Source organism: Heterocephalus glaber, unplaced genomic scaffold (assembly GCF_053883595.1).
Source record: "Heterocephalus glaber isolate CG9 unplaced genomic scaffold, H.glaber_assembly_v1.0 deba00001497, whole genome shotgun sequence".
Lineage (NCBI taxonomy): Eukaryota > Metazoa > Chordata > Mammalia > Rodentia > Bathyergidae > Heterocephalus > Heterocephalus glaber.
In genome coordinates this window covers 37538672-37551824 of record NW_028258320.1, presented here as the reverse complement: position 1 = coordinate 37551824, position 13153 = coordinate 37538672, and the positions used below count along the sequence as shown (strand labels likewise).

The window sequence follows — 13153 nt, the reverse complement described above, 5'->3', positions numbered from 1 at the left end:
TTTGCACTTACTTATTCATGTTCTGTGAGCAAGTATGTGGTCTATTTTGGAGAACGGCCTGTGTACAGCTGAAAAGAATGTGTATTCTGATTGTGTATGGTGGAACACTTTGTAAACATCTGTTATGTTCATTTGTTCAAGAGTTTGATTGAGTTCTAGTATTTCATTGTTTATTTTCTGTCTAGGTGATCTATCTATTTGTGACAGAGGGGTACTGAGGTCCCCCACTGCTATTGTATTAGTGCTTACTTGATTTTTCATGTCTGTTAGTATTTGTTTTATATAGTTGGGTGGACTAGTGTTTGATGCATAGATATTTATGATTGTCATGTCTTCCTGTTGGATTGTTCCCTTTACAAGGATGTAATGTCCTTCTTTGTCTCTCTTAATCAGTGTTGGTTTGAAATCTACTTGATCTGCAAAGGGGATAGCTACTCTTGCTTTTTTTCGGGTTCCTGTCACATGGAGTATTGTTTTCCACCCTTTAGCTTTCAGTCTATGAGTGTCCTTTTGAATTAAGTGTGTTTCTTGTATGCAGCATATTGTTGGATTTTGCTTCTTGACCCATTCTGCCAGTCTATTTCTTTTGATTGGTGAATTGAGACCATTAACATTGATGGTTATAACTGAAATGTATTGACTTGTCATTGCCATGCCTTTTTCTTTTTGTTGGGGTCTCCCCCTTTACATTTAATTTCTTGTCATGCCAGATGGATTCATTCTGCTTTGCTTCCAGGGGTTGTGATCCTCAATGTCTGTTCCTAGGATATTGTGCAAAATTCTTTGGAGTGCTTGTTTGGTATTCATGAAGTTCCTAAGGTGCTCTTTGTCATGAAAGTATCTTATTTCTCCATCCATTTTGAAAGATAGTTTTGCAGGGTACATCAATCTGGGTTGGAGGCTGTTTTCTTTTAGGGCTTGGAATATATCACTCCCAGCTCTTCTTGCCTTGATGGTTTGTGTTGAGAAGTCTGCTGTGATTCTGATGGGCTTTTGTATTTAGGTTAATATCTCTGGACAAGTAGAGGTTAATATTAAAACACTTACACCAAATGATGCCAAATTTTTTTCTGAATTCTACAACCTTTTGGAGCCATTACTCATCAGTATTTCACTTTTAATTTTAGCCCTTGCTTATTTAACATGGTTATCATATAAAGTTTAAACATTAATGACTTGCTGGGTTCCTTTTCTTCTTTTACAGATCATCAAAAGTGCTGGTTCTGCAAACAACAGAGCCCAATATTCCACATCTCCATTAGAACAGTCAGAGTGAGACTTTGGATCCCTGGTTAAGCACAGACAAACACAGACAAGCCTTCTAACCTTTAAAAACAAAGGATCAAATTCTCAGGAAAGGGATATTAAGTAGGATAGAAAAAATAATAATAAAGATAGGTAAGGTGACAAAGAAAAATTATGTTAAAAACTGTACTTTCAAGGAGATGGCAACATCAGGACACAATCTTAGTTACCCAAGGTTATTCATGTTTGCATTTCCTGGGTCTATTTATGCTTCTTTTCTTCCAGGCTCATCACACCCAAAATCCCTTCAAGATACTTAACTTAGTTGATAAAGGGCAGAAACCTGATTTTAAAACAAAGGAACAGATCCAGAGATTTTAAACAATGTTTTAAGCAAAATATTTTAGGACACACTTCATAAAAAAAATAGAGACAGGGACCCCTGATTTTCTCCAATAAAATGGGCCATTATCTTTCTGGGAGTGAGTCACCCTTCCCCCATAAACCAAGGCCTATATAGACTCACAAGTTCCATAGATTTCCACTCCCCAGAACGCATACTTTCAGCTTCACACTATTGTGTACCTCCCTTTCCAGGGCCCATGTTCTATTTTCTCTGACTGTGTACTTTAATCTCTGTCTAATAATCCCTTTGTTACTCTTACTGACTCATCCTGAAAATTCTTTCTGCAATAGCTATCAGCCAACCTGCAGTCTATGTCATGGGTGGGGTTCAAGGTACAAGGTTCTCCAGCTCCACTTTGGGAAATTCATTGATCCTGCCTGGGGACAGAACAAGACTTGAGTTGCTCATGAGTAGAAACATGGGTTTCTTGCTCAGAAGAGGGAATGTCACAGCACTCAAAAGATCCCAGGCTGCCACTTCCAGTTTAGGAAACCTCCAGTCACAAGATGGTAACTGAGGCCGAAGGGGACCAATACCTAACAAGCAAGACTGACCCCTAAATTGCCAATGGAGCACCTAGCCTAAAGACTGAAGCCAAATCAGCTAAATTTTCAGAATCAAAGGTATGGAGAAAAGACAGAAAGAAACCTCACCCTCCATGGAAAAAAAAAAGTTGTTTGTGTATGGGGGTGGTGGTGCTGGATTTGGGGGTTAAATCCGGGACCTTTGCGCTCAGCTACATGGCTACATTTCCACATGCACTCACCCCCTTTTTTGAGACAGAGTCTCTAATTCACTAAATTGTCCAGCCTGGACAGTTCCATGAAGGTTCAAACCTCCAACCTCCTGCCTCCTCCTCCCAAAAAGCTGGGATTACAGGTGCTTACCACCACCCCTCGCTTGTAAAAAAGATCTTGACCTGCCCAAACAAATCTATTTTGCATCTTCTCACTGTAAGATTCACCATGGAGTACAAAGGTTAATTGACAGAGATTATAGGTACAGGTAAGTGTCATTGTTTCTTTTCAGGTGGGATAGCAGAAATAAATGTAGGTGATAGGAAGAAGACAAGGAAAATCATAATTTTAAAATTGTAGTTTTAAGAAAAATTCCAACTTCAGGACACAAAGTTATTACTCAAGGTTATAATTTTTTTCCCATCCAGTTTACACCCAAATTCTGAAATCTTAAAAAGTGCTTAGCACAACAGATTGGACCCGTGTGCCTTTCTCCCATAAAGTGAGCCTTTCATCTGTAAAACTTCCCAGTTTTCCTCCTTTTACTATAAATTTAAAAATTCTACAGATTTGCACCTCCTGGACCACAGCAAAAACCCCAAACCAAAAGACAGTACCTCTCACGCTCTGAGTATCTGCCCTCTTGCTGAGTGTCTCTTTCTGCCTAACCTCTATCCCCTTGACAAACACATCTTGAAAATTCTTTTTTTCTGTGATAAGAATCAGTGAACCTACAACCTACCTCATGGGTGGGATGAGTTGAGGTCCTCATTTCCTCTTTTAGGGGACCTCCTCAAACCCCATCTGGTTATACTTTTGCCACTGTTTCCTCTTGTCAGAGATAATTTTTCTCCCAGAAACTACAATGGTTTCAGAGTTTAGAGGGCATGTTTGCAGCTGGCTTTTAAAAGTGGTTTGTCTGGCTGGGGATTTAGCTCAGTGGTTCTGGTGCCTGCCTCACAAGCTCAAGGTCCTGAGTTCGATTCCCAGTACCAAAAAAAAAAAGGTTTGTCTTCTTAAAGCTTCACCAGAAATGTGAAGGGCTTGAGTGAGATAAGTTCTATAGTCATAGAAGTCATTCAATAAAATCTCCTATTACTGTATAAATAAATTGATCTAGTAAAGAGGAGCATTTCTCCAGGTTGAAGCAGGACTCCCACTGGATTCCTCTGAGGGCCCCTTTAATCATGGCTGAGGGACTTCTCAAGTCCCTCCTCCCTAAGTCTGTGACCCTGTTGCAGATGCCCTTAGATACTTTTGACTTCTTGTGGGGTGGTCATTCAAATAATGTATCAAACCCTTGTAAACCCAGAGCCTGCTCTTTTAGTCATGTACTCCTTTAGTCATGTGAGTCACGCTCCAGTTTGACCATGTGTAAGAATGATGACTTAGATGTGGCTAATGCTGCTGCCACTTCAGGTTTCTGCCAAAGCAGCAAACAAGCAGTGGGGAAAAAAATGAAATTAGGGAAGCGGGACTAATAAAAATACTTTCATGCACAGTGTCCTACTTGCATATAGATAACCTAGTCTCAGGAATCCTATTGTAAATAAGTAGCCCTTAATTTAGAAAAGTGTCAATTCATATCCACTCCTTGTAAATGCCCAGGTAGGGTCCTGCACATGAACACAGTTTATTCAATTGCATGGTTATCAAATATTTTTTATAGTGGCCAAAGAAGTAGGAAAGATCTGATTTTTCATTATATTACTTTCCTGCAAAAAAAATCTGGCTCCCTGAGTTTCATTGATCTTTTATTAGAGAATCCAATAATTCATTAAGTTTTGTGAACATTTGTTGACAGTTCCCCCAAAATCTGCTTCCTTTCTTTCTAAAGATTTCACTTAAGGATCCTCCCCTTCACTACCTTCAGTTTATGTCATCTAAGGAGGGGTGAGGCACTGGGCCTGGAGTGGGGAATAACCCTAGGACTGAATTAATCAGCCTTTCATGTTGTGGCCAATACACACTGGTTCACGAATAAACTTGTTCTATCAGCCTGGGGCTTAGGACCTTGCAAAAGTTTCCCTCTGGACTTGAAACAGAAGTGGTTAGAGTTGCTGTAGCTGTTTATGTGGGGCAACCCTGAGCTGCCAGAGACCCCACAGGAATGTCAGGAATAAAGTTAACACAGTGGAAAGTGGAACCAAGAGACAGAGACAAACTGAGACCTGATGACATCATGGGAGCTCTGAATCCTGACTTGGCCAGTTTAGTTGTATGAATCAATTAATTGTTATTTGGCTTAAGTGAACCCAATTTGGCTTTGAAACTCTCATTTGAGTGAGAGAGATATATACAACAAAGGGCAGCTGTGGAGCCAGCCCTCACCCTCCACTCCCACCCCACTGTATATTATGGCCATAATATGTGGCAATTTCATTTTTTCTTAATCACGATGCCACATCCTTGAAGGTGAGGAGGGCATTTGGAAATGTATGGAGAGCTTTCTTATCACTATGACTGGGAGGTGAGAGCATAACTGGCCCTTAATGGACAGATGCTGAATGTTCTATTCAGTATGAGACCATTCTGTCCAACAAAGAACATCCCACTACAGATGACCACAGCAGTGCCATTGAGAAGGTAGATATTGAAATCTGAATCAGAACTGAAGGGAGGTCTAAAAAGAGATCTCAGTAGTACTGGTTTAATAGAAATCAAAAAGAAGTTAAAAAGTCTAGGAAAAATATATAATGAAAGAAAGTGATGCATCCTTTGACCACTGTTAACCATTCACAGAACTTTTCTACTCACTAGTATTCCTCATCATTATAAACTCATAGAATTCAGTTTCCTTCTCATGATGTTTAATATTGAAATTTCTCTGAGAACAGCCCAGCCCTCTCAAGTATCATCTCTAAGTGTGACTTCTCAGTCCTTCAAGACAGTGAGTCACATCTTTTCCCATCTTCCTCATCCAGTTCCTTTATTCTCCTCTTCCTCTTATCTTTTCTGCCTTCTTTCTGAGACTTTCCACCATTGACCATCTGTCTGAAAATGCACCCAAACTCAGAAAGGAAGGCCTGATTTTATTGTTCAGCTGTCTAAATTTTAGATTTTATGTTCTCCTTAGATAATCTTACACAATACAGTGGTGGTATTTTCCTCCAGGAATCCAGCCACTCTGCATGTTATAGTACCTCATATGTGTTGCTTCTTGAGTTTATAGCATGTGTCTTCAAACATCTGACAAAGTATCCAAAACAGTGGAAGCTGCAATAGAATCTCTTTCTCTGGGAGATCAAGTCTCATCCCCAACTTCTAGGCTGTTGGCTTGGTTGAAAGAAAATAACTTCACTACTTTAAAAAGCAGAATTAGAAATGGAAGCTGCCTGGCCCAGAGGGCAAAGTATTATGGGACTGTTGAGTATCCAGCATGCTGTGTTAATTGTAAAGGGGAAAAGCCCTCTGTTTTGGCCAGGAATCAGGACAGTTATTTTGGTAGTAGTCTCTTTAGTGACCCAGATGTTACCATTTGATTTTCAAAGGCATAAAGAACAAAAGCCATGAGGGTGCTTTTCCACTACTCTGTATTTTCTCTCTCTCTCTCCCTCCCTCCCTCCCTCCCTCCCTCCCTCCCTCCCTCCCTCTCTCTCTCTCTCTCTCTCTCTCTCTCTCTCTCTCTCTCTCTCTCTCTCTATATATATATATATATATATATATATATTATATATATATATATATATATATATTATATATATTTAAACAAATCTGCTACAAATCCAGCATTCACCTTGTGAGGGGAACCTAGAGAGGAGAATCATTGTCATTGGAGAGAGTGAGCCTTTCAGGGATGTGACTTGCCTGCCCACCCCTCCAAGGAACCTTGCCTTCAAAGCATTCAGTTTATTATACATACCAAATTTTACCACTGGAAAGCCACAGAAATGACAGTCATTTCTCAGTCTTGTGATGTTTTCTGTGTAAATTCCTCTAATGTGAGTTGCTTCATGCTAGCTACTAAGAAAGTAAGGGAAATGGGTCATGGCCCTAAAGAAATGGTTGATTTATTCCCCTCTCAGGCCACCGATGAGAAAACCTAGAGCCTCCGTTTACTTAAAAGAGCATCACCCAAGAGCCCCATACACTCGTTGGTGGGGCTTTTGGAAGGTGATTGGATTATGGGGCCTTATAACTGACTTGCTGTTAGGAAGTAGGGTCTGGTCAGAGGAGGAGGGTCACTGGGGAGGAGGCCTGGAATGGTTTATCTCCCTTCCCAACTTCTCCCTTCAATCTCTTCTTCCTTCAATCTCTTCTTCCAGTCTGCCATACTGTAAGCAGGTCTCCTCTACCATGCCTTAATGGCTTGTGTCTAGATGTCCCCACAAAGCCTCATCCATTCATACATGGTGCTTTCCACAAGTGATTGGAATTAGGGTTTGTGATACTGTATTAGTCCACTAATTCATTTAGCATAGTTCTGGGTGTGGATAATGGGAAGGCCCACACTAGGTGTGGGTGGCACCAACCAGTAGACTTATAGCCTGGATGAAGTATAAAGAGAAAGATAGAAGGCAGGCTCCCTACCTTCAAGGAAAAGATAATACAGTTATAATGACCAATATTAATGAATTACTCCTGCATGATTTCATTTTATGTTTAAAACAACCCCATCAAGAAAGTATTGCTGTGCTCAGGATGTAGCTCAGCGGTTGAGTACTTGCGTAGTATGTGTGAGGCTCTGGAGTCAGTCTCTAGCACTGCAGGAAAAAAAAAATTGTTATACTATTCTCTTCCTTGGACACATGGAGACACCTAGGTTCAGAGAACTTCAGTAATTTATCTAAACAAAACCAGTTCTCAGATAGCTCAGCTGAGACTTAGATTCAAGCCATTCTAACTCTAAAGTCTATACCCCTAGCCATACTTCTCTATTTAACAATCAGTGCAATCAGGGCAGGTCCAGATTTGGCACAGGGTGAAGTTTATACAGATTGCAAGGGGTGGACATGAGATGCTTTCTCTAAGAAAAAGAAAAAAGTTATGAAAACAAAATTTAACACAGGCCCTGAGAAGTCCATTCAAGGAAGAGAGCATGTAGTTTAAGTTTCATTAGCCCCACAGTAAATCCACTTCTGATCGTGATTATTACCAACAATGTTACCATGATGAAGCATAATTATTCATGAAGCCCAAATATATGAAAATCTCATTGGTTTAGGATTTTAGGTTTTCCTTTAGATAATAAAGCTGTTCTAGACACTCAGTGACCCAACAATCTCCTTTCCAGCCACCATAAAATTTTTCTGCTTTTGAGTCATATCAGCACAAATTTTCTTCCATTTCCTACCTGTCTCAAATTCTCTTCAGTTTTCCTTGCATCTCTATCGGTCTTGCCTCTCTTTCAGAGTCTTAATACTTGTTATTATAGCTAATACTATGTGTGCAAGGCCTTGATCTAAGCTATTTTCTCATTATCTATGAAGAAACCTAGTATTGTTCCCATTTTTCAAATGAGGAAACTGAGACCTTGAGAGATTATGTACATTGTCTCTGAATTCTGCACTCTTAACTAAAACACATTGGTGCTTGTCTTAGTCACTTTTCTCTTTGCTGGGACAAAATGCCTGACACCCACACCTTAAAGGAGAGGTTTATTTTGGCTCATGTTTCAGAAGTTTCAGTCCTTTCATGGTCAATGAGCTGGTAGAAGGGCCTAGTGAGGGAAAATTGCTCACATCATGGCAGTCAGGAAGAAGAGAGCTAAGGAAAGAACCATGGAGGGAGATACACCCTACCAAGTCATCCCCCCCAGTGACCTCCCTCTTCTGACCAGGCCTCAACTCTTATCAACCCATTTAGCTATAGTGCCTCCCTCCATGGTTCAATCCTCTTCCAAAAGTCCTGCCTGTGAACGAATGAGGCTCTTGAGGGAGATCTAGAAGTGAACCATAACATTCCACCTCTGGAAAGACTTATGCACATCTCCATATGAAATCCACTTGGTCCTCCTCTAGAAGAGCCAAAGTTTTAACAGTTTCAGCATTACTGAAAAGTCCAAAATCAAAGCCCCCTCTGAGACTTGAGACAAAATTTTATCCTTGAGCCCTTGTAAAAATGAAAAAGAAAATTAAACATTGCTGACATGCTGACATACAATGACACAGGGTAAACATTCTCATTCTAAAAGGGAGAAATTAAGGAACAGAAAGGAATTGGACCAAAGCAAGACTAAAACCCAATAAGGTAAACATTAAATCCTGTATCTCTGTGTCCAGCCCCTGAGACAAATTGTGACATGATATGACCCCCAAAGAGCTTGGGTAGCCATGCCCCTAAGGCACCATCAGCTGCAGCTTCCAGAATAGCTGTCTTAGGTAGGCTCCCTTTGCTATGCGTGACCTTCTTCAGCAGAAACAGTGCCACCTCAGTTCATGAACTCAATTCTCTCCATGATTCTGCTTGTAAACATAACTGGACGAGAACCAAATCAAATTTCCCCATAAGTTCAACATTGAACCTAACCATTGAATTTGATTCGTTTCTCATCCAACTCAGTTTGCTACCAGAATCATGGAAAAGAATCAAGTTCTTGAACTGAGGTAACATTGTATTCCACATTCCTGGCTTTTCCAACTTCCTGGGGTCTCCATGGGACTTTCACTTTCATTTATAGCAGCTTCATACTCTGCCCTTTCAGAGTCATACTGACTGGCTTTCTAAGGCTTCACCTGAAAATTAGGTGGAAGCCTCTGTGACCCACAACTCTTGCATTCTATATGCCAGAAAAAAACAGCACCATGTGGATGATGCCAAGGATACCAGCAGCTGAAATAGTAGCTAGGCCCAATTGAATCATGGTTGATAAACATTTGATGGAGAATGATAGTATCAGCCACAAATAAACATTTCCCAATCTGCATAATTTAAGTTGAATGAAAGATCAGAATAGTACCACAAGGAAGTGGTTGGAAGACATTAAAAAAAAATGACCTCAAGTTTGCTTATCCTCAAATATTTTGTTCTTTAGGTCAATGTGTTGGTCAGAAAATTATGAAGAGGATTGAGCCAAGGCAGAACTCAGGTTCTCTTAAGTTGGGAACATAGGAACAGGGGTTGTCATAATTTAATTCTCATTATTTAGCCCTAAACCAGTCTCGTTTTTCCTTAAATCTAGCTTTAATTTCTGCCTTATCCTCTGTATGTTTTGTGCATGTATTTCTACCTTTCACATACATGAAAAAAAATTTAGCACATTCTGCAGTTATGTATCTGGCTTTTCACAGAATGCACACAGTTGGTAACTATAAATCAAAGTACAGAAATTCTCATTATTCAATTGATAAGTATAGAAAGTACACACATGAGCCATAATTCTATTGCCTGGTTCCTCTAGCTATACATTTAAACTATATCCAAATAGAAATTTCATGCATAGCCTTTGCAAACATAAGCACATATATCTAATGTCCATTTAAATTTAGAAACTAGGTTTAGCACAGGGGGTTACTGGGCCTGGTGATGGTAACATATTTACTTTTGGTTGTTAAACTATCCATCCAGCTGGCTTCAATTAATTAATGTCCTATCAATACTGATGTGATGGCTTCTGCCATGTTGGAAATGGGGATTGTTCTCCTAATTCAGATGAGAATGGAACTATTTGGAAGCTCCTCCCTGCTTTGTCTTTTTAACTTCACTTTTCTAACTGGACTTAACCAAATCTTTGGTGTTTTTTTAAATGAATCTTTTTGTAGGTGATAAGTAAAATTATTGGGTGTGTTCTAGACCACACTTTAATTCATTTCCTGGTCACTAATTGCAGTCTTATCTTCTATATCTGACATTCTGTCCTCACATGTGCTCATTTTGCTACGTAGACTTTCAATGGAGTTTTTGATCTCTTGGAAATCTGTTTGTATCTGTTTTATGGATTCCATTTGTTTCCTATGTTGGGATTCCATCATGTTCCTCTATTTTTTTATCTGTGCCCTCTCTAGATTTATTAATCATGTCTTGCACTATGAACACAATCTTTGCTGTTATCTGAGAAATTATTTCTGATTTCATTTTTTCCAGATCCTGTTTTGTTGCCAGTTCAGGGAGTCCAGGTGTTGAGTATCAGAGGGTTCCATCTTGTTTCCCTCTTTGGGGTTGCTGTGGGTGATCTGGAAGCCTGTTTTTGAGGCTTGTTTATGTGTCTTCTCATTTTTACGGTGGGGGGCTCTCACCTCCTCTGCCCTTGACCACACTTTAATTCTAAGTAGATAGGAATCAGAGTACGTTGACATTTGCTACTGTCCACACAGTATTTAGAATTAGACAATGGTCCAAGTCACTGGGGTAGATGTGCAGAGAATTCTAGAACACCCCAAATGCTCTTTAGCTTGAGGGATTTGAACTCACCACCAGGAGAGCATAGAAGACTGTACTTTCTTACATCCTCACAATCACTACAGAAGAGCTCCCTGAGTTCTGGTAAAGGGAGAGCCTTTTCTTTCCTAATATCCAGACATCAAAGGGTAGGGTACACCCTAAAATACACAAGGTCAGAGTACCTCTGCATAGGATGATCAAACAGATCTCAGCCTAGACTAAAGGCCAGCTGTTAGGACTGAGATCTGTCCTTAACAATTACCTAATTGCACCTGTAGCTGTTATGTATTACTTTTCCCTTTACCTCAGTTTTTCCATTGGTAGAAGAATGAATATCTGTAATCATCAAATAATGACTGAATTTTGCATGGCAATCTTCCAGTGATGGATGCAGCCACAGATAAAATGCATACCTAGGTTATACAGTTTATAGGCATTGTCTCATGTATTTCCCATAAGACTGGTAGGAAGAAAGTGATACTATATCCTCTTTTTTATAGCTAAGGAAATTGAGGTTTAGAGAAATTAACAAATTTGCCTAAAGTCATCAAAGTGAGTAACACAGTCAGGTTTCAAATTTGACTGCAAAGACTGCACTTTCCACCAGTTAGATTAGATTTTACCTAGTCATCCAGATGACATAGTCTTATACATTGATCTTCAGTGTCCAAAGTCCTCTGAAAACATATGCCTAAAAGAATCTCTTACAGGAATTAGCATCAATGACAGTCAGTCAACAATATTTATAAACTATCCTTCCAGGAATAATAACAAAGCATTTTGCATTCCAATTCCCCAAATACTATCTGTATTTTTTGTTGCATTTGTTCTGTTAGAAAGGCTATGGTTTCTTAAAAACCAAGGAAATTGGTGCCCATATCGGTCAAAGGATTTCCCTAACCAGTTACAAAGCATTCTGACTCTTCATCCAGTGGATGACATTGGTGATGAAGGATGTGTACTTATGTTTGTGTGATTCAATTATTTTGCTGAATTCTTTAAGGTAAAGCAATAACCAAACAGTACTACTCTGCTTTAGGGGTTAATCACCTTCTCCTTCTCCACGCTCTTGAAGTAATCCATGCTCATGTATTACTGTATAATCTTTCACTCTAGACCATGGAAATGGATTGTCTGAAAGATAATATCATAGGCTGTCATAGAGGTAAAGGAACTTTCTCTGGGAAGTCATGAAGTGTGATTATTTCAATGTTCAGCTTAGAATTCCATCTGAGAATCTCTCACTGGCCTTACACTAGAGTCAGTTTCTGCCTCTCCTATCTGTCCCATACCTGACTCTCCCTCATCATTGTCCTTCTAGCCTCAACACAAGCAAGATTCCCAGAGTTCAGTGGCACTGGCTGAGCCCGGTGTGTTCTCAGTTTGTCACCCCCCTGGGCATAAGAGCCATTAATTCTACTGCATAAAAAATGTGAGCTATAGTTGGTGTGCACATGCTTATAATCCCAGCACTCTGGGAAACTGAGGCAAGGGGATCAAGTTTAAGCCTAGCCTGGACAGTTTAGCAACTTCTCAACACTCTATCTCAAAAGCAAAGGTAAAAAAGGGCTGAGGATATAGCTCAGTGCCAAGGCCCCAAGTTCAGTCCCCTGTACTGACTTAAAAAAACAACAACTGTGAGCTGTACTGACTCAGGCACCCTGGCCAGCTGCCTATCAACTTCTTCTGAGGGCATTTTGTGGTCTCTAAGGGTGATGTTATAAGTTCTCTAAAGTGGGCCTGAAGTCTTGGTGCACAGTTTTGTTCTGATACAGATGCAGCAGAGTTCTTCCATTATTCCCTTCCTGCCATTGTCTCGATATTATAAGAGTGTCTCTTGGGCTCTGTCTTAAAATTGTTTTACAGTCATTTAACTTACACTCACATCACATCACTTTTGACATCATAATGTGATTTGCATTGATCTGAAGCTGCCATCAGGATGAGCTCATAACTATGTCAAAATCTCTATTGAGTAAATAAAGAGCATATTTTGAATGCGGGAGATGATGGAACATGGAAAAATCACAGAAAGCAACTAGAAACAATACAAACTCAGTAGGGAAATTTTAGACATCAAACATTTTTTTTATACAAAATAGCAAAGGTCACTAGTCTCCCACATCAAATACACAGACAATTTTTTTAAACAAATCCATTTCACTCTAAGCCTTGAAACAAGTCTAAAATATGTGATTTTGCAAAGAAGATTCCAAGATAATTTTATTTTTCAAAAATGAAGGAGAAACTGTTTGGGATATTGGAAGAATGGAGGAGGGTGAATGGCACTTCAACCTCTCCAAAGTGGTTGGCATTTGAACAACTGATCCTGAAGTGCAAAATTCCAGAATCACACCCATTTTTAAGGCTCAGATGTCACCAATGGGGCAAGGCAGACTTGGAAATGTGGCTTTATGCCTGTTTATGAAAAGCTAGCAGCCCCCTT

At 39.7% G+C, this 13153-nt stretch overlaps 2 long non-coding RNA genes across 4 annotated transcripts in view; one reads left to right on the top strand and one right to left on the bottom strand.

The window, feature by feature from the left end:
- The window catches only part of LOC106010556 (uncharacterized), a 40553-nt gene extending 37086 nt beyond the window's left edge, over positions 1-3467 (bottom strand). For both annotated transcript variants that reach the window (XR_015440357.1, XR_001184317.3), the window contains exon 1: positions 3131-3467. This is a non-coding gene — a long non-coding RNA (uncharacterized LOC106010556). The remainder of the gene's footprint in view (positions 1-3130) is intronic.
- LOC101715300 (uncharacterized) overlaps positions 1956-13153 on the top strand; it is a 49688-nt gene continuing 38490 nt past the window's right edge. The window contains exon 1 of one of the 2 annotated variants that reach the window (XR_015440356.1): positions 1956-2274. This is a non-coding gene — a long non-coding RNA (uncharacterized LOC101715300). The remainder of the gene's footprint in view (positions 2275-13153) is intronic. The other variant, XR_205793.3, reaches the window with a different exon arrangement.